Source organism: Mesoplodon bidens (assembly GCF_964165515.1).
Source record: "Mesoplodon bidens genome assembly, contig: HAP1_SCAFFOLD_270, whole genome shotgun sequence".
NCBI classification, from domain to species: Eukaryota; Metazoa; Chordata; class Mammalia; order Artiodactyla; family Ziphiidae; genus Mesoplodon; species Mesoplodon bidens.
In genome coordinates, this window is record NW_027672389.1 from 398,182 (window position 1) to 420,007 (window position 21,826).

At 39.9% G+C, this 21,826-nt stretch overlaps 1 long non-coding RNA gene and 1 pseudogene across 2 annotated transcripts; both read right to left on the bottom strand.

The window, feature by feature from the left end:
- Nucleotides 1-3,045: 3,045 nt before the first annotated feature.
- Nucleotides 3,046-3,843, bottom strand: LOC308610259 (ferritin light chain-like; annotated as a pseudogene). The gene has a single exon. The product of its transcript is annotated as a ferritin light chain-like (transcript).
- A 78-nt stretch (nt 3,844-3,921) lies between these two features.
- On the bottom strand, nt 3,922-19,091 carry LOC308610255. Its single transcript, XR_014014481.1, has 3 exons — nt 19,024-19,091; nt 16,381-16,571; nt 3,922-3,991 (listed from the first exon to the last, which is right to left on the bottom strand). It is a non-coding gene; the product is annotated as an uncharacterized lncRNA (long non-coding RNA).
- Between the last annotated feature and the right edge of the window lie 2,735 nt (nt 19,092-21,826).

Here is a 21,826-nt window from a genome sequence, read left to right on the forward strand (position 1 = left end):
AGGTCAGGCTACGGACATGCCAGGCATGCCGCCGCTGCTCGAAGGGACTGTCCCTACTTGTTCCCCTCCTTGTTCCATTCCATGGGAGATAAATCACCAGGGCCCAGAAATCAGAAAGAATGTAAAATGAGACAAGCAAAGCTGTCTCGCCCCTCCCTGCACATGCAGGTTATTTTGGATGATTCTGGGCTTACGGGTTTTCTCTCAGGGAAGTTAACCTTGAGCCGAGACAGTCTATAGATAATGTAAACCACCGTCTGGCAACCTTCCATTTCTAGTCTATATAATCTGCAACCGTAGCATAGTAAAACTTGCCTTGCAACCATCAGTTGTCTTGGTCCTTCTGACCCCATTCGTCGGTGCTACTTCTGTTCCTTACCCCGTCCCTTCTGACCCTGGGCGGTGAAATCCTCTTTCTCCGGCTGGTCCGCAGCACATATGAATATATGTTTTTGTCTTGCTGTACTGCACATATGCTGTCTAGTAACAGAAGTTGTGTCTGCTAGTAGTGTTGTAGATTATGTCTTTCCAAAGCGCTGAGGCAGTGCACCTACTCTGTAGTTGCAGCTGATGCCTGAACGTATCCTAGCTGACAAATTATTGATTAATAAGAACTTGAATTTCTAAAGATTAGTACTGTTAACCAAAATCTGAGCAAGGAGTCTCAAATGTAATTCTTAGCCAGAATTACATGTTAATGAAACATTTAACAGTGTAAATCAAGGAACATCAATGTAGGGATTTCTTTTAATTTATTTCTTACCTGCTTGAAATATCAGTTAAAGGTTGCCAGCTTGGTTGCAGATGAACGGACGTTTGAAGTTCACCAAACTACTTAATGTGGAATAGGAAAATAGACTTCCAACGCCCTCAAGGCTGTGACCTTGCAGCCATTTTACATAACACATCATCCTCCTTTAGGGATGAACCTTTCCCTGGCCCGAAAAGTAGCCACTCCGTTGAAGCTTTGCTTATTGTAACAGGCTTTTGTTTCCAGGTTACATGTCTGTGGAAGACTTAATTCTGAATAGAGATATAGATATTACTGGAAACTAATTGTTTTTGCTATTATACTCTGCTTTATCAAAAAAGTAAAACATTTAAATTATGCTAAAAAATATAGATGTTGTCTTGCAATCTTTAAACAATAAATGAAAGAATTGCCCTTAAAAAAAAAGAATTAAGCAATTAAGCTGTTGGTCCCACATCAGACAAATTATCCTTATACCTCCTGTCAATATTGTTAACAGAGACTGTTATTTTATTAATCCTTATGATCCCGTGATTCTTTCTTTCATGTTTCGGGGCACAGCAGGTGAGAGAGTGGGTTTAAGCTGGTGGGTTTATCCTTCTTTTATGCGTTCATTCAATTTTATGTTCATTTACTTATTGTACACATATGGCAATAGAAGCTGCTAAGGCAATCATTGCTATTCTGCAAAACAACAAGGCACAGAAGCAGATGTCTTATTTCCGATATTTGTCCCCCCAGGATTTTTATGATTAAAGATCCTTTCGCCCCACTCCCTGGAGAGGACAAGGGGCTGTTCGCTGGAGGATTTATAATGACTTGGGGAAAGGCTCAAATATCCCCCCATTATGGTAATCCACCCCAAGGGCAAACCACACAAGAATATTATGACTTTATTTTATTTTTCTATCCTTGCAAAGGTAATACGCAGCTCATTAGAATATGAAAACTATACTGTCAAATTTCAGAATTACATGGATGAAGAAAATCACCAAAGTGGCATCATATCATGTGTGTTCTAGTTGTGTTGACTATGTTGACTATATTAACTATGTTGTGTTAACAATGTATTGTATAACTGTATATTGAAAAGGCAAAATGCTGTACCTTATTTCAGAGAAAATAATTATGTTGGCAAACCCCAAATTGTACATTGTAGACGGGTCCTAGGAAAAGAAGATTTCATTCATAGTGGACAAGAGGTTAGCTTCTGTTTTCATCCATGTGCTATTTCAAGAATTAAACATCATTAATAATACAGGATATAAGAGGAATAGTCTAAAGATGGAAAAGCACATTTTGATTAGGAAAGAGAATTTAAGGCTTAAGTCTTTTTTTTTATGGAAAACTGCCTTATTACTATGAGATAAGAAAATTGTTTCATTCTTTTCTTCCTTGCTTTCTTCTTCTTCTTTTTAACATTTTTAATATTGGATATTTGACCTCTAAGCTGAGATGACTGGAAATGCCTCCTCTGGGCATCAACCATTTTGAAAGACTTTTTCCCCCTCCGTAAGGGCTATTTGTCTCTTGGAGGCATTGTCTACATTACTCACCAAGAGGCAAGCATTTGTCCTTGCACTAAATGCTGACATCTCCTGATAAGAGGGAAGCTGCAAAGTAGAAGAATTGAAGGTCAGTATGTTGATATTGGTCTCAAGTGCATTGATGTACATTTGTGTATTGGGGAAGGGGCGTGAAGCTTGAGAGTGGGCCAGTGGGGAGGGGTAAATATTTTGTGATGCTGTCTACCTATGGGCTTATAAAGTTTACAGCTGCATTAGGAGGACAAGCATTACCATTAGCATGAAAAGTAGGGCAGACGTCAGTTGCAAAAGCTTCTAGCCATACACATAGGGCCATACGTAAATGATACACCTTATTGCATTCACCCATTCACCCTCCCCTGTTCACGGTAATTGGAAATTTCTATCCACTTCAGAGAAGTAACACAACTATCAATCATTTTCCCTGGCACGAATCTTCCAGGAGGAAGAAAATGGAATACACCTAGCAACAGAGCTCACGCACTAGCCCATGTGTCTTAGATTTAATATCTGATCACTAGCTGGATTGAAGCCAAGAGGTGGTTCACAAATTTGCTGCACATTAGAATCACCTGGGGAACTCTGAGACCTCCACGTGCCCAGGCTCCTCCCTAGACCTACTGAATCAAAATCTCTGGGGCTGGGACCCAGACACCAATGTTCTTCTTCAAAGCTCTTTAGGTAATTCATACGAGCAGCAAAGCTTGAGAACCAGCCCAATAACGGGAACAAACGTATTTCACACAGATAAAGTGGGGCAATTCATATGTTAAAAGAACATGAATATATATATATATATATATATATATATATTTCTTTTTTTCTCTTTATTCTGTTTGTGTTTCAAATAGGCTTTTATTTTTCCTTCTGCAAAAAGCGTTATTGTTTCCATTTGGTCCAAGGCTTGGGAGAGGGCTCCAGGGCGGTTACAAAGCTGCCTAGTGGCTGCAGAGCTGGGCTTCAGGCAGAAGCTCTGACGCCAGAGGGGCTCCTCAGAGGCCGCTGCACTTCAGAGACTCCTGTTTGTGCTCGAGCGTGAGCCTTTCGAAAAGATACTCGCCCAGCACAGCCTGCGGACCAGCCAGCCTGCGGAGGTTGGTCAGGTGGTCGCCCATCTTCTTGATGAGTTTCAGCTGCTCCTCCAGGAAGCGGCTCTCCAGGAAGTCACAGAGGTGGGAGTCTGCGCGGGCAGGACCCAGGGTGTGCAGATCCGATAGTGCCTGGTTCAGGTTCTTCTCCCTAAGAACGGCGGCTTCCACAGTGTCCTGGGTTCTACCCCACTCATCTTGAGAAGGCTTCCGCGCATCCTGGAAGAGGGCGCGGCCGCAGCACTGGTTTTGCATTTTCAAGAGATGTTGGGCGCCCTCACACTTCTCCTCAGCCAGGTGGCGAAAAATGTGGCCCCCACTGTCCAGAGTCCCATTGTTGCTGTCGAAATAGAAGCTCAGAGAGAGGTAAGTGTCCACAGATGCATGTTAACAGGCGGTGGACGGCGGCCTCCACCTCGATGGAATAATTCTGACGAACCTGGGAACTCGTGGTTGATCAGTGATAAGGAGCTAAACTCAAAAAACGGTGTTGGCCTGTCCTGGAGGCTGAGGATAGCTGATTCCAAAGGTTGCACAGGAAGAAAGGCTGGACGGTTGTCGGGGGCTGGAGCAAGGAGCGTCCCTGGGTCTGTTCATTCCAAACACTGTTGAAGCAAAAGGCAGATCTGCAGGACTGCCGAGCGCACGGCCTCAAATAGGCTTTGATATAAGTGAACAAGAAGTCCAAGCAAGGACAAAACGTACCCTTCCCCCCACCAAAATAGCTGGCGATTCTAGAATCTAGATCTGGGTAGGGATTCTTCCATTACTTTCTTAACATTCCAAGCCACTAGAGCAGTGGTTCTCAAAGTATGGTCACCTTGTAACCAAGCAGTACCCTATGGGGCCTTCCTAGGACAGACCCATCCCCCATAGCCTCTGCTGTAGTTCCTCTCTGAAGTACTCAGATAATAGTATCTCAGGCATATTTCTTGAGTTTTCAGATGCTGAAAACCACCACCCAATGGAAGAAATGAACTCCTTGATGATCATGAGCACGTAGCCCCCAGACCTTCTGGCACCTAAGGATGGATAATGTTACCTGTCCTGTGGCCTCAACATCAACCAATCAGAGGATTGTGCACGAGATGATCACATTCCCTGGGACGTCCCTCCCTCACGTGGCCTTTAAAAATGCTTTGCTGAAATCCTTTGGAGATTTCAGGGTGTTTTGGAACACGGGCCACCCCTCTCCTTGCTCGATCCTGCAATAAACCTTTCTCTGCTCCAGACTCCAACCTTTAGGTTTGTTTGACCTCACTGTGCTTTAGACACACGAACCTGCATTCGGTAACAACCTGACCAGCTTTACCAGCTTCCCCTGATAATATGTCATATATTCAAGTTTTAGGGCCCTGTCCCAGCCCTATGGAATCAGCAACTCTGGTGGGGCTCAGTGATCTCTGTTATAACAGGCCCTCCAGATGATTTTTATTCACCTTAAAGTTTGAAAATATCTGCATTGTCAGCTGGCCAAAGCGTCCACCAGCAGGTTAAGGGGAGTGGCACCTGGAAAAGTTAGGGAGTAGCCAAGTCAAGGACAGCAGCATTTGCCGTGGTAGTGATGGAGAATGCCTTTTCTCCACTTGTTGGCACAGACTAGTATCTGGGAGTAGTGGCAGGGTTATTTAGGATGCTTTACATTTCAGTGTAGAGTGACCTCTGTCCTGGTTTGCCAGGGACTTCCCCTGTGTGAGCACTTAAAATCTCATCCTGGCAAACCCCTTAGCCCTGGATTTGAAAAACTTAGGGAATAACATGAAATTTAGGAGAAACATGATCTAGGTTTTGGGCAAGTCACAAGTGCTAATTAAAGCTAGGCAAGTATGGACAACATCTAGCCTTCTTTACACAGTTGCGGCGGCGGGGGGGGTGTGTGTAAATCTGATTGGGTGAAAGGACTTATTGTTAAGAAATCTTTGTAGAAACATCCCCTTCTGCTTAGTCCGCTGGTTCTCAGTTCTGGCTAGACATTGGCATCGTCTGAGGAGATTTAAAATGATTTTATTGGTTTAGGATGCCCAAATGTTGGTGTGAGGGGTTTTAAAAAGTGCTTCAGATTATTCTAATGTGCAGGCAAATTTAGGTGCCACTGCTTAAGCTTTTGAACCACTGCTACATATTTTCACCTCATCTTCCTATGAGAATATCTGTAGTTGGTTTTTTTTTTCTTTTTCTTTTTTTAACTGTCTTATTATAAGATTTACTGTCTTAAATAAGATTGAATGTACAGAAAATCCTGCTAGTCCATCTGGTATAGCTGGATCCTTAGACTAGTATCGTTAAGATATATACCATTTAAGTATTGTGACTGGTCTTTTAAAAATTGACATATGCATTGAATTAGTACCATCTGTTTTGAAGTTGTCATGTTGGGGAGCTATACCTCTAATCTGCTGCCATTGCTAAATATCTGGACACCTCTTATTAGGAATTACTTTCAAACATCTTTAGGGATTAAAACCAAGATTGCTGTATTATTTGTACTGGGACCACACAAACCTCACAACGTTCCCCCGCTGTACCATCTACCCCCATCTCTAACCCTTGGCAACTTCTAATCTCTTCTCCATCTCCACAGTTTTGTTATTTTAAGAATAATGTGTAAACATCATCATGAATTACTTAATCTTCGGAGATTGGTTTTAAAAAATTTTTCCCTCGGCATCATTCCCTTGAAGTTCATTTCAATTTTTGCATATATTAATAATTTGTTCCTTTTGTTGCTCGGTAGTATTCAGTCATAAGATTTTATCACAATTTGTTTCAACATTCATCCATTGAAAGACATTTGGGTAGTTGCCAGTTTTTGGCGTTATAAATAAAACTGCTATGAACATTGACGTGTAAGTTTCTGTGGGAACTTAATTAAGTTTTTGTTTCTTTTGGATAAATGCTCAAGAGCACAATTACTGCGTTGTAGGGTGAATCTAATTTTAAGATTAAAAGAGACTGTCAAGCTGTTTCTCAGAGTGGCTAAACAATTTTATTTTCCCACCAGTGATGGGATATAATTTTTCTATGGACTCACCAGCATTTGATGTTGTCACGATACTTTAATTTTAGTTATTCTCTGATATCTCATTATGGTTGTAATTTGCATTTCCCCAATGGCTAATCATGTTGAGCATCTTTTCATGTGCTTCTTTGCCATGAGTATATTCTCCTCCATGAAGTGTCTGTTCCTGTCTTCTGCCTATTTTCTAGTTGGATTTTTTAAAGTTTTTGGGAGAGTTCTTTGTATATTATAGATACAAGTCATTTGTCTCATATGGGATTTTCAAATATGTTTTCCCACTGTGTAATTTGAGTTTTCATCCACTTAAAATGATCTTCTATGAAGCATTTTTAACTCATTTTGATGAGATCCAATTTATCAGTTTTTGCTTTTATTGATCATACTTTCGGCTCAAGTCTAAGAATTATTCACCTAGTTCTAGATGCCAAAGATTTTCTCCTATTATTTTTTCTAAAAATATCCTGCTTTTACATTTAAGATTATGATCCACTTTGATTTAATTTTTGTGTAAGGTGTGGAGGTTTAGGTTAAAGTTCATTTTTTGTTTGTTTGTTTTTGTCGAGGGATGTCCAACTGTTTCAGTACCATTTTTTGAAAAGTCTATTCTTCCTTGATAGCTTTCGCACTGCTGTCAAAAACAAGTTAAATGTATTTATGTCAGTCTATTTCTGGGTTCTCTATTCCTTTCCATTGATCTGTGTATCTACCCTCCATCATGACTGCAAAATCTTGAAATTGGGTAGATTAATTCCTCCCGTTTTAATCTTCCTTTACAAATTGTTTTAGCTATTCTTCAGCCTCTTCTTACCATATAAATCTTAGAATAAGCTTGTCTATATCCACAAAAACCTTGAGGGCATTTTAAGAGTAATATGTTAAGCCTCTTAACTTGGGGAGAATTGACATCTTTATTATGTTGTGTTTTCTAATCCATGAACAAGGTATGTCTCCCTATTTTTTGGGGACTTATAAATTTTTCTTCATCAGCATTTTGTAATTTTCAGTATAGAGGTCCTATAAATGTCTTATTGGGCTTATATTTAAGTATTTATTTAGGTCCGTTGTAAATGGCATATTTTTATTTAAGCTTCTAAACATTTGTTATTAATATATAATTTGATAAAATTGTGTTGATCTTGTACTCTAAAACATTTACAAACTAATATGATTTCTCAAGCTTTTTGTGGATTCCTTGGTATTTTCTCCATTTAGATTATCATCTCATCTTCAGATACAGACAGTTTTACTTTTCCTTAGGCAATATAATAGGATATATTACTATTCAACATTCAGTAGGCTATATTCCTTCCTGTTCAATGTAGTAGGAATAGTCCTTTTATCTTTTAAATAAACGTTTTAAAAATTTAACTTTTAAATTTATGTATTTATTTATTTTTGCTTTATTTTCTTAGTAGAACCTCCTTTAATATATTTAATAAAAGTGGTGAGAGCAGATATCGGTGCCTTGTTTCTGATGTTACAGAGAAAGAATTCAGTCTTTCACAGTGAAATATAATGTCGGTATAGGTTGTTTGTAGATCCTCTTTATGAGTTTCAGTATGTTCCTTTTCTATTCCTAGTTTGCTTGGAGTTTTTTTTTTCTTCTTTTTTAAAATTTTTTATTATTATTTTTTTACAACTTTATTGGAGTATAATTGCTTCACAATGCTGTGTTAGTTTCTGCTTTATAACAAAGTGAATCATTTATACATATACATCTGTTCCCATATCCCTTCCCTCTTGAGTCTCCCTCCCTCCCACCCTCCCTCTCCTATCCCTCCAGCGGTCACAAAGCACCGATCTGATCTCCCTGTGCTATGTGGCTGCTTCCCACTAGCTATCTACCTTATGTTTGGTAGTGTATATATGTCCATGCTTCTCTCTCGCTTTGTCACAGCTTACCCTTTCCCCTCCCCATATCCTCAAGTCCATTCACAAGTAGGTCTGTGTCTTTATTCCTGTTTTACCCCTAGGTTCTTCATGACATTTGTTTTTTCTTAAATTCCATATATATGTGTTAGCATACGGTATTTGTCTTTCTCTTTCTGACTTACTTCACTCTGTGTGACAGACTCTAGGTCTATCCACCTCATTACAAATAGCTCAATTTCGTTTCTTTTTATGGCTGAGTAATATTTCATTGTATATATGTGTCAAATCATGAATGGGATTGGATTTTGTCAAATGCTTTCTCTGCATTAATGGATAGGATCACATGACTTTTCCCCCTTAATCTATTGGATATGGTAGATTACACTGTTTGATTTTCAAATATTTAATCAACTTTGCATAACTGGAATAAATACCACCTATCATGGTATATTATTCTTTTTCTATATTTCTGGATTTAATTTGCTAATATCTGGCTGAGGATTTTTACAGGCAATTTCATAAAACATATTGGTCTGTAGTTTTCTTCTCTCTATACTATTCCTGTGTGGTTTTGGTATCAAGGTAATACTGGCTTCATAAAATTAATTAGGAACTGTTCCCTCTACTTCTATTTCTTATCAAATCATGTAAAATTGGTTTTAATTCTTTAAGTCTTGGGTAAAAGTGAAACATCTAAGCCTGAATATTTCTTTGGGGAGTTTTTAAATGAAAAATCAGTGTTTCTAATGGTTACAGGAAAATTGAGATTATCTATTTCATCTTGGCTGAGTTTTGGTAGTTTTGGGTGTAGAAGCATTGGCCCATTTCATCTACATTTTTGAATTTATAGTGTAGACTTGTTCATAATAACTTGTCCCTTATTAACCTGCAGGATATGTCATGGTATCCCTGGTTGCATTTCTGATAGCTGTGATTTGTGCCATCTCTCTTTTTACCTTTATCAGTCTTGCTAGATCTTTATTGATTAAATTGTTTATTTCCAAGAACCAGCCTTTCGTTTCATTGATTCCCCACCCCATTTTCCTGTTTTCAGTTTCATGGACTTCTGTTTCATCTTTATTATTTCCTTCTTTCTGCTTGTTTAGTGTTTTTTCCTCTTCCTTTTTTACTATTGTAATATAGAACATTAGATTATTGCTTTGAAATATTTTCTTTCCCAATTTAGTTCTATAAACTTCCCTTTTAGCATAACTTTCACTTCATTCCACAAACTTTGATCTGTTATATCTCCATTTTCTTTTATTCTGTGCATTAAAAAATTTTTCCTTGATGCCGACTTTTTTACCCATGAGTTATTTGGAATTGTGATGTTTAGTTTTCATGTGATTGAAGATTCTCCTGTTCTCTTTCTCTTATTGATTTCTAGTCTGATTCCTTCATGGCTAGAGAACATACTCTGTATGATTTTAATTCTTTTTAATCTGCTAATGTTTTTTTATCGCCCAGTATATGGTATATGAGTGAATGTTCCACAGACACTTGAATATGTATTCCGCTCTTATTGAGTGTGTTCTTTAAATGTCAGTTATGTCCTGTTGATTGATGATGTTTTCAGTTCTTCCATATCCTTGCTGATTTTTCTGTCTGGTAGTTCTATAAATTGCTGTGTTGAAGTCTCAAATAATAATTGTGGATTTAAAATTTTCTCCTTTTACTACCTTTTTCAGTGTTTGCTTCATGTATTTTGAAGTTCTGTTGTTTGGTGCACACACATTTAGTATCACTAGGTCATCTAGGTGGATTATTCCTGTTATCTTTACGTAATGACCCTCTTTGCCCCTAATAATTTCCTTTGCTCTGAAATCTACTTCATCTGATATTAATTTAGCCATTCCTGCTTTTTCTGATTAACGTTCACATGATATATCATTTTCATCCTTTTACTCTGAACTACCTATATCATGATGTTTAAAGTAAGCTTCTTATAGACAGTATATAGTTGGATCATGCTTGTGATATTTTAATCTACTCTTCCAATCTCAGTCTTTGACTTGGTTATTTAGATCATTTACAGTTAATGTAATTATTGCTATGTTAAAGATTAGGTCAACCGTTTTATTTTTTGTTTTGTCTTTTACCTTAGTTTCTCAATCTTGTGTTTCTCTTATTTTGCCTTCTTGTGGGTTACTTAAACATTTTTTAATAAGCCCATTTTAATTTAATTTATTTATAATCATTTGTGTATACTATTTATATAGTTTTCTTAGTGGTTGCTTTTGGCATTACAGTATACATATGTAACTTATCATAGCCTACTGCAATCAGTGTTTTATTACTTCAAGTGAAGTTTCAAAATTTTACTTCCGGGCTTCCCTGGTGGCGCAGTGTTTAAGAGTCCGCCTGCCGATGCAGGGGACACGGGTTCGTGCCCTAGTCCGGGAAGATCCCACATGCCGCGGAGCGGCTGGGCCCGTGAGCCATGGCCGCTGAGCCTGCGCGTCCAGAGCCTGTGCTCCGCAACGGGAGAGGCCACAACAGTGAGAGGCCCGCGTACCGCAAAAAAAAAAAAAAAAAAAAAAAATTTTACTTCCATTTAGGTCTCTTAATATTCCCCAGTTTTAAAGTATGATTTTCTGTAGTATTTCCTTTCTCTACATTGAGAACCACATCACATGATGTCATAATTTTTGCTTTGACCATCATATAGTATTTAAGAAACTCATGAGACTAATGATAGTCTCTTATATTTACCCCATTTGTTTTCACCCATTCCATTGTTCCCCTTTTCTTTCTGAAGTTCCCAGTGTTCTGTTTTTGCTTTTTTTATGTTTTCATAACTGTAGGTGATATCTGGTCTTTGCAGTGCCATTGGATATGAGTTTCAGGAAACCCTGAGCCTGGCTCACTTAATGCTGCTGAGTTGGAGGGTTTGTATATGTGGGGCCTGTTGGCTCAGCAGATGCTAGCAGACTAGACTAATGTTGATGGGACTAGGGCCACAGGAGGATGGGTTCCCATTCAGGCTATGCTGCTGCTACAGTAGGTCAAGTCCCCCTCTACTCCAAGTGTGGGGCAGTGACCTGCTGCCGTCATTGCTTTGTATTAGGCTGCTTTTGCCTCAGGTGTGTGGTGGGATCCCTTGGAAGCTGCTGCTGTTGCTGTCAATCACAATGTTAAATTCATTTCAGAAATACTTAAGTATAAATATATAGCCTGGCTCTTGTAGAACCTCTGTATTTGTTTTTTATTGCTTTCACACAAATTACCCAAAATTTAGTGACTCAAAACAAGGTAAATTTATTACCTTACAAGTCTGACATTGGTCTCAATTGAATAAAGTAAAAGTGTTGGCAGGATCGACAGACGAATGGATAAAGATGTGGCACAGGGATTCCCTGGTGGCACAGTGGTTGGGAGTCTGACTGCTAATGCAGGGGACACGGGTCCTGCCCCGCTCCAGGAAGATCCCACATGCTGCGGAGTGGCTGGGCCCATAATCCATGGCTGCTGAGCCGGCACGTCCGGAGCCTGTGCTCCACAACGGGAGAGGCCGCAACAGTGAGAAGCCCACGTACTGAAAAAAAAAAGTGTGGCCCATATATACAATGGAATATTACTCAGCCATAAAAAGAAATGAAATTGAGTTATTTGTAGTGAGGTGGGTTGACCTAGAGAGTGTCACACAGAGTGAAGTAAGTCAGAAAGGGAAAAACAAATACCATATGCTAACACATATATATGGAATATAAAAAAAATGGTTATGAAGAACCTAGGGGCAGGGCAGGAATAAAGATGCAGCCATAGAGAGTGGACTTGAGGACACAGGGAAGGGGAAGGGTAATCTGTGATGAAGTGAGAGAGTGGCATGGACATATATACACTACCAAATGTAAAATAGATAGCTAGTGGGAAGTAGCCACAAAGCACAGGGAGATCAGCTCTGTGCTTTGTGTCCACCTAGAGGGTTGGGATAGGGAAGGGAGGGTGGGAGGGAGACGCAAGAGGGAGAGGATGTGGGGATATATGTATAGGTATAGCTGATTCATTTTGTTATGAAGCAGAAACTAACACACCATTGTAAACCAATTATACTCCAATATAGATGTTTAAAAAAGGAAAAAAAAGTGTTGGCAGAGCTACATTCTTTTCTGGAGGCTCTTAGGGGTGTTTCTGTTCCCTGGACTTTATCTGCTTCCAGCGGTCACTTGTAGTCCTGAACTCAGAGTCCCCTTTCTCCACCTACAAAACCCAAAATGTTGCATCACTCTGATTCTGGTTCTATTAGGACATCTCTCTCTTTCGCTTTCTAAAGTTGGGAATGGTTTTCTGCTTTTAAGGACTCATGCAATTAGATTTGTTCCATGAATTAATTCAGGATAATCTTTCTATCTCAAGGTCTATAACTTCAGTCATATCTGCAAAGTCCTCTTCACCATGTAAGGTAACATATTAATAGGTTCCAGGGATGAGGGTGAGGGCATTTTTAGGAGCCATTATGCTGCCTACCACACACTTAACAAGTGACCTTGAGAAAATGACTGAGATTTTTAAAGCCTTACTTTCCTCAAACATAAAATGGAAAGAAAGATAACTAGTTAATATCATGACAGTGAAACAGTGTATATGAAATCAACTAACTCAGAAAATAAGATTTCTTCTTTTTCTTTATGATTTACATGATTCTCAGAGTTCAGTTACTTGAAGAGTTACATTTTTTTAAAGAGAACTAAGGAATTTCAGGGTTCAGGTGCTGTAAGATTGTCTGAATTACCTGAGTAACAATTAGCTAAGCACAGGTGTAAAGCATTTGATGTACACCCTAGTGTTTTTTATCTTCTCATCCCACTAAATGCATATCCCTTGTCTAGCTCCAGCCAATAGAGTCAGAGCTTGTTTTACTGTTTAACTAAAGTTCAATTTAAATTCTCTCTACATCTCCAGCTTCTCAGCCCTGGTTGCACATTATAATCACCTGGGGAGATTTCAAGAACTACTGATGTCAAATTTCTACCTATCATGGATATTTGAGGAGGGACCTGGAATGAAATGCTCTAGCTTATGGTTTTTGGAGCCAAATCATGTTTCTACAGATACTGTAGAAAGTATCTTCTAGGTATGAAAATAGTTCAGATAAGTCAAATTTCTCAGTAAAAGATGACAAAACTATGGCTTAGGTGGTAAATTTTCCATGTCAATTTGTCTGGACCACCATGCCCAGTTATTTGGTCAAATATTATTCTGGATATTTCTGTGATGACGTTTTTGTGTTTTTTAAATTTTTTATTATTTATTTATTTATATTTTTGGCTGTGTTGGGTCTTCGTTGCTGCACGTGGGTTTTCTGTATTTGTAGCAAGCGAGGGCCACTCTTCGTTGTGGTACACGGGCTTCTCATCGCAATGTCTTCTCTTGTTGCAGAGCATAGGCTCTAGGTGCATGGGCTCAGTAGCTGTGGTGCATGGGCTTATTTGCTCCACGGCATGTGGGATCTTCCCAGACCAGGGCTCAAACCCGTGTCCCCTGCTTTGGCAGGTGGATCCTTAACCACTGTTCCACCAGGGTAGTCCCTGTGATGGTGTTTTTGGATGAAATTCATATTTAAATTGGTGGTGGACTTTGAGTAAAGCAGATTATCCTCCATAATATGGGTGGGCCTCATCCAATCAGTTAAAGCTCTTAATAAAACAAAGACTGACTTCCCTGTTGCAAAAAGGAATTCTGCCAGAAGACTTACAGAAATTGAACTGCAACTCTTCCTAGAGTCTCTAGACAGCCCAACCTGCAGATTTTGAATTTACCAAGCCTCTATTATTGTGTGAACCAGTTGTTTAAAATCTCTCTCTCTTTCTCTATCTTTATATAGATATGGATATAGATATAGGTATCAATATCGATATCTAGATCTACATCTATCAATATATATGGGCACATTGTATACACCTGCTGTTGGTTCTGTTTTTCTGGAGAAGCTTGATGAATATAGTTTCCCATATAAATAAAAGGATGAACCCAAGTTCACCCAGGTAGAAAGTAGTACAATGAGAACTGGAACTTAAGGCCTCATGACTCATTCAGCTGTGAACACTGACCCAGAACTGGGGTCCACAAACTCTGGCCCACTGATCAGATCTCGCTTGACTCCTGGTTTTGTACATAATGTTTTGCTTGAACACAGCCGCACCCATTCATTAACGTATTGTGCATGGCGGTTTCTGTGCTACAGCAGCAGATGGGCAGTTGCAACGGAGATGTATGGTACACAAAATCCAAAATATTTCCTATCTGACCCTTTACAGAAAAGATCTGCTGACCCTTGCTCTAGGATGCCATCTGTTTTCTGATAGCACTGAGGAGAATAATTCATGCACATTGTGATCGATTGTTAATCTCATGTCCTCCTTAGGTCAAAGATCTCTCAAGTGCTCACCCTTGCAATAGCCAGCTTGGGGAGCACTGTCTGAGGATGCAGAAATATTTCTTGCCAGGTCTTTCCAATCCACACTGCTCCCTGACTATGGTTCTTAAAACCTATTTTTTAGAAAATTTTTATTGGAGTATAGTTGATTTACAGTGTTGTTAGTTTCAGGTGTACAGCAAAGTGAATCAGTTATACATGTACATATACCCACTTTTTTTTTTTTTTTTTTTTTTTGCATCACGTGGGCCTCTCACTGTTGTGGCCTCTCCCGTTGTGGAGCACACTCTTCGGACGCAGAGGCTCAGTGGCCTTGGCTCACGGGCCCAGCCGCTCCGAGGGATGTGGAATCTTCCCGGACTGTGGCACAAACCCGTGTCCCCTGCCTCGGCAGGCGGACTCTCAACCACTGCGTCACCAGGGAAGCCCCACTTTTATTTTTTTTTAGAGTCGTTTCCAAATAGCCCATTACAGAGTACTGAGTGGAGTTTCCTGTGCTAATAAGAAGAGCAGGTTCTTATTAGTTATCCATTTTATGTAGAGTAGTGTGTATATTTCAGTCCCAATCTTCCAGTTTAGCCTCCCCTCCACAATCCCCTGGTAACCCTAAGTTTGTTTTCTACATCCGTGCCTCTACTTCTAAAACCTGTCTATTTTAACCAACTACCACTCATTGCTTACTGTCTCTGGCTTCATGTACTTGATAATAAATCTACTTCTTATTCTATCCTGGATGACATGTTCCAAGGACTGAGATAATACCTTATTCTACATAACTTGTCCTTGATATTGTCTATCTTGGGGTCTTCATCTATGTCCCACAGAAGACAGTCACACTCTGTCTTCTATTACTATTAATAATACCACATTTTAGGGCATGAATTTGACCCAATGCACTGAACTATCCTTTTAGAAGCTGTATGCAACCTGTCACTGGATTTTAGCACAGGGTTAGAACTCAGATTAGTGTTCATATTTAAACAAATCTACTTGACCAGAAACTTTTTGTCTCACCATTTATTACACAAATAACTTCTGTCTTTGCATCTATGATGTAAATATTTTTAATTTCCTAAATTATCTGAAAAATTACTTAGAGCTTCTGTTTCAATAGGCATTGGAATTGCTGTGTTACGACTATTTCATTATTTTATTTCCAAATGTTAAGATAGCCTTCAAGCTTTGGCCAAGAGTAGACAGGAAAGGGTTTAAAAAGAAATGAAGAGGGCTTCCCTGGTGGTGCAGTGGTTGAGAGTCTGCCTGCCGATGCAGGGGACACGGGTTCGTGCCCCGGTCCGGGAAGATCCCACATGCCGCGGAGCGGCTGGGCCCGTGAGCCAAGGCGACTGAGCCTGCATGTCCGGAGCCTGTGCTCCGCAACAGGAGAGGCCACAGCAGTGAGAGGCCTGCGTACCAAAAAAAAAAAAAAAAGAAATGAAGAGTGGGAAAGATTTCTGATGCAAGGGAGACTTAATAAAGGTTTGATTTTGACTCAATAATTTATAATAAAAGTTTGATTTTGAATCAATAATTTATGTCATTGCAAAATAGCTCCCTGGTAAACTTCCACTCTTTGGTCATCATTAAGTACAGAAATTAATAATCAAAATATGCAGTGATCTTCTTCATTTTCTAAAAACAAACCTGTATCTAGATGAGAGGAGAATTCATTTCATCACTCAGGCTCTGGACTTACGACTCCAAGTCCTGTCTTCTTTCAACCATACCTGCTAAGTTTCTGTCTAACTACTTGAGCATGAGGTGATGGCTTCAGCATTCATCCCCTTCCTCAGTATATAGCTTGGTGACCATGAGTAAGCGATCTAAAACTTGAGAACTCGGGTTCAAATCTTGACTCTAAAATTTACTTGTTGAGTTCTCTTGAACATGTTATCTGTTTTTGCCTCAGTTTTCTCATCTATAAAATAGAGATAGCATTACTTCTCTCAGCGAGTTGTTATGAGGGTTAAAAGAGAAAATTCATACAATGCAAGAATTTATCAGTTCTTGGAACACAATAAATACCAAAAAGAAATGTTAGCCATTATCAAGGGCCCCTCATTTTATGGATAATATAGATTAGTTTATATAGGTCTAATATTTACATATACATAAACATTTTGTACCTATGTGTGTGTGTACGTTCTTCTTAGAAATTGAGCAGTCAACATTCACATCTAAAAGTATGTGCTCTGTGAAATGTAGATCTCCTGTGTACACAGTGCTCTAGTTGTCTATTGCTACATAATAAAGAAGTCCAAACTTAGTGGTGAAACAAACAAACATTTTAACATGTGCTCAGATTCTGTGGGTCAGCAGTTCAAAGAGTACACAGAGGAGATGGCTTGTCTCTACTCCATGACTGATATCTGAAACCTCAGCTCATGAGGATTGAAATGGCTGGGGCTGGAATCATCTAGATAATTTTAATTCCCATGTCTGACTCTTGAGATGGGATGACTTGAAGACTGGGCCCAACAAGGACTGTTGCCTGGAGTGCCTATAGATGGCTGCCCATGTGGCTTGGACTTCTCATAACGTGGTAGTTAGGATTCCAGATAGAGTAGCCCAAGAATGAGTGTCCAGAGTCAAAGCATTCCACGAGAATCATGCCAAAGCTGCATGACCTTTTATGATCTAGTCCTAGATGCTACAAAGCATCACTATCATTATATACTATTGCAGGCATTGGGGACCTTTTTCCATAAAGTGTCAGACCCTCAATATTTTAGGCTTTACAAGCCATACTGTCTCTTTTGCAACGACTTAGCTCCGCTGCTGTGATGTGAAAACAGAGAGAAACAATACATATACTGAGGAACATGGCTGTGTTCCAATAAGGCTTCATTTGTAAAAGCGGGTAGAGGGCTAGAGTTGGCCCGCCAGCCATAATTTACTGACCCCTGCTCTATTGTTTGAAGCCATGGAAAGCCTGCCTAAATTCAAGGGAAAATGGCCCCATCTGGATGCGAAGAATGGCAACGAATCTGAGACCCTGTATTAAAACCACTACATAAGGGGATCTGTCTGCATACCTTGTTTCTCCCATGTATGGTGGATATGAGGTATTGGGACATGTTACGTCTCTGTAAGCCTGGGTCAAGGTCAAAGTTGGAATCTGAACTCAATGACCTTGATTTCTGGAATAATTGGTAACTCTAATTATGATTTCCTTACACTCCTTACCCCAATAAATTATACCACAAAAGATAGATTTCAAGTAAACAGTTGCTTTATGGCAGATTTTTATTAAGTCTCCATTGACTGAATTATTCCATGTTGGTTGGAAAGCGTGAGTTTTGTTTCTTTCCTAAAGAGATCTGCAACTTTTCAGATGTGGCGTTTCACTCTACTGAGAGGGTGATGTAGGCTTTTATAAAAGGAAAAAGCAGGGCAGGCTGAGTTCACTCAGATCCTACTAATGCTTACAGGAGTAACCGAAACTGGAATACAGGCTTCCAGGTTTTCCTGTCCTGTGCTCTTTCCGGTAGGTGCCATGGTCTGCTGGGCCTGGCAGTAATGTTTTGACCTTTACCTCTCTACGCTATTGTGACGTGGTTTTGGGTTTTGTTAGCTTTCTAATGAGTTTGTACGAAATTGTGTCCATAAAGTAGGCTGAATTCCTGAGGGAAGGATGATAGCTGTTAGTGTGTTATTACTGCAAATGTTGTTGGTTACCTTTTTTTCTTTTCTTTTGTCCAGTTGTTTCCTGAGCTTAAAAGTTATATTATCCGAAATGAAAGATGTGCATCTGGTGGAAAACACTAATTTAAGGGATGAAAATTCCTGATGATTGCTTCAGTCAACCCTTAATACACACTGAGCTTCATTAGTAAATAGACAAGTCTCAGATCTTTCCCTTGGAAGAGGTCGCATAATCAGGCTTTGTGTTGATTTTGCATTCTGTTCGTTAGAGATTGAAGAAATTAGAGTAATTGGCTGGTACAGGAAAAGCACAAAGAACTTTCTTCTATTTTTGTGATGCATCCCGTAATAAGGGTTGAAAATGAGACTGGAGGTAAGAACGTGAAACTCAGAAAAGCAAAGAAGGATATTGTTTCTTTGAAAATATTCTTTCAGTGTTGGCCCAGAAGATATATGAAGCTGAGGAAATTTTTCTTTTAAATGATGATTTTTGTGTTAACGATGTGAATGTGGAATTGGTAAGAATCAGGAAGCAAGCATCCTTTTCCACCAAGGACTTGGGAGCAAATGAAGCCATAAATACTCCCCGCTCTTGGAAACCCTTTTGGAGCAGTAATCAGAGGAGGGTAAAGGCAAAGCCTCAGGGCAGAGGTGTTCAGAGCAAAGGGATAGGAGGAGAACAAAAGGAGAGTGGATATTTTTAGAGCTGTCATTTTGAAATTTACCTGCTTCTGATTCAGTGCTGCTTTGCTACTGTGTTGGTCCAGTGGAAATCCTCAAAGCAGGAGCAGCCCTATTTTAAATTAATAAGGTTAGAGCAAGTGACTTGAATCCGGGTCTGTTTAGCTCAAGAGCAGAGGGGAGTGTGAGGAAAGAGTGAGGCCGCAAGGAATGTTCACTGGGTACATTTTCCCCAAACCTCACTAACTGGGAGAAACTGACCACTGGATTGTGTGCCTTGAAGGAAAGCAAAAATGTTGAAAGCAAAGAGTGCGGAGCTTGTTTAGAAAGCAAGCTCTATCATCTGGTCACCTGCTGATGATAATAGCATTGGCTGAGACCTGACCATTTACAATGAAGGCACTTCTGTAGGTCATAAGTTCCAGGAGGGCCAGAACTGAGTATGTCTGTTTCAGCATTTAGCATGGTTTAGCACCTTCGAGCCCGGTACATTATTGGCATATAGTAGACTTAAAAATGAATATTTGTGGATTGTCTGAATGAGTGGATGGATGTGTGTGATTCATATCCTATTTGCAGGTCCTATGCCCTACAGTGGATTTTCAGTGTCAGATTGTGAAAGTATTTATGACGGGGATTGGCATTGTTCCCTATCTAATGGATAAAGATTACACATCAAAGGACTTTACACTGACATCCCAAAAGCCTCATAGGAACTACTTAACAAAAAAATAAAATTGCATTCTGTATAATTTCTAATTTATAAGCCGGCCAGAACACTGGTATTTCAGCCAGTCCTCTGGTAGTTCCAGTGATGTCCCCATGATCATCCAGGCATAATCAGAATGGCTTTAGGATTTGGGAGCCAAAATGTTCCTCAGTATTTACTGCTTTGCTAGTTCATTTAAGAAAATGGACTATTGAAAAAATAGCTTCAGACACAATATGGCACATTTTATGATTTAGCATGAAATCTGAGAAATATAGAGGTTACCTGAAGCCTGCAATGGTAAAGTTCCCTCTGCTATTGAAGTTATTGTCTTTAAACAAAGATTCTACATCAGTAATGAGATATATATATATATATATATATATACACACACATATATATATACATATATATATGGCATTTTATCTTGATGTCACTTAAGTATTTCTATATATTATTCCCACATTTGGGAACAGAAATGTTGAAGTTTTATCAAGATAAGAAGTTATTTATTAACAGCAATGCTTTTTCAAGAATCTATCAGGCAGCATTTGGCGGAAGAATAACTTTACACTGTTACAGTCTCCACAAATATTGCACACAATGATTTAAATGTTAAAGCTCTCATATAAGAAGAGTGGTATTCATATTTCCATTTACAGCTTGCAAAGAATCTAAAAGTTGCTTTTTCTGAAAAAAATCTGTGGGCCATCAAAATTCTATTTTCCCAGAAGTACTCAGGGATGATCATAGTGAAAATAAAAGCACATGGAAAGAATATTAATAAACAGTGGTTAGCAAGATTTCAATGAGAGGTAGAAAAAGGTTAAGTTAATAAAAGAACCTAGGGGGCTTCCCTGGTGGCGCAGTGGTTGAGAGTCCGCCTGCCGGTGCAGGGGACGCGTGTTCGTGCCCGGGTACAAGAAGATCCCACATGCGGCGGAGCGGCTGCGCCCGTGAGCCATGGCCGCTGAGCCTGTGCGCCTGGAGCCTGTGCTCCGCAACGCGAGAGGCCACAACAATGAGAGGCCCTCATACCGCAAAAAACAAACAAACAAAAACTAGGTCAATGGGGAGATATTAGTAGACACTGTGAAGTTATTGAAGAAAATACCAACACTCTAGAAATCAGTTTATGGGAACTCTCATTTATGATGTTAACTTTTTTTAAACATAAAAAGTAGACACATCTCGCTTTTCCATTGAAACAAAGAATAAACCTAACAAAGATCTGGGAAGGGAATAAAGAAGAGAAAATTCAAGAGTTGACTATTAGAGGGCTTCCCTGGTGGCGCAGTGGTTGAGAGTCCACCTGCCGATGCAGGGGACACAAGTTCGTGCCCCGGTCCGGGAAGATCCCACATGCCGCGGAGCGGCTGGGCCCGTGAGCCATGGCCGCTCAGCCTGCGCGTCCGGAGCCGGTGCTCCGCAACGGGAGAGGCCACAGCAGTGAGAGGCCCGTGTACTGCAAAAAAAAATAGTTGACTATTAGAGAGATGATGAATATGGCAAGGATGCAGCTCTAGTTCTTCTACATGAATTATTAGTAATTATTATCAAATGCTACATATATTGTATATACCTGTCACACAGAAAAAGCTGTTATGATAATATAGAATATAGTGTTACTTTTTTTTTTTTTTTTTTGCATTATGCGGGCCTCTCACTGTTGTGGCCTCTCCCGTTACGGAGCACAGGCTCCAGATGCTCAGGCTCAGCGGCCATGGCTCATGGGCCCAGCTGCTCCGCGGCATGTGGGATCTTCCCGGACCAGGGCACGAACCCGTGTCCCCTGCATCGGCAGGCGGACTCTCAACCACTGCGCCACCAGGGAAGCCCTATAGTGTTACTTTTTTTTTTTTTTTTTTGTGGTATGCGGGCCTCTCACTGTTGTGGCCTCTCCCGTTGTGGAGCACAGGCTCCGGACGCACAGGCTCAGCGGCCATGGCTCACGGGCCCAGCTGCTCCGTGGCATGTGGGATCTTCCCGGACCAGGGCACGAACCCGTGTCCCCTGCATTGGCAGGCGGACTCGTAACCACTGCGCCACCAGGGAAGCCCCCTAGTGTTACTTTTTATATTAAGTTATTCTTCATGGATATTTTTATATTTTCCATCAAGTCCTGTGTTTTAAAAATT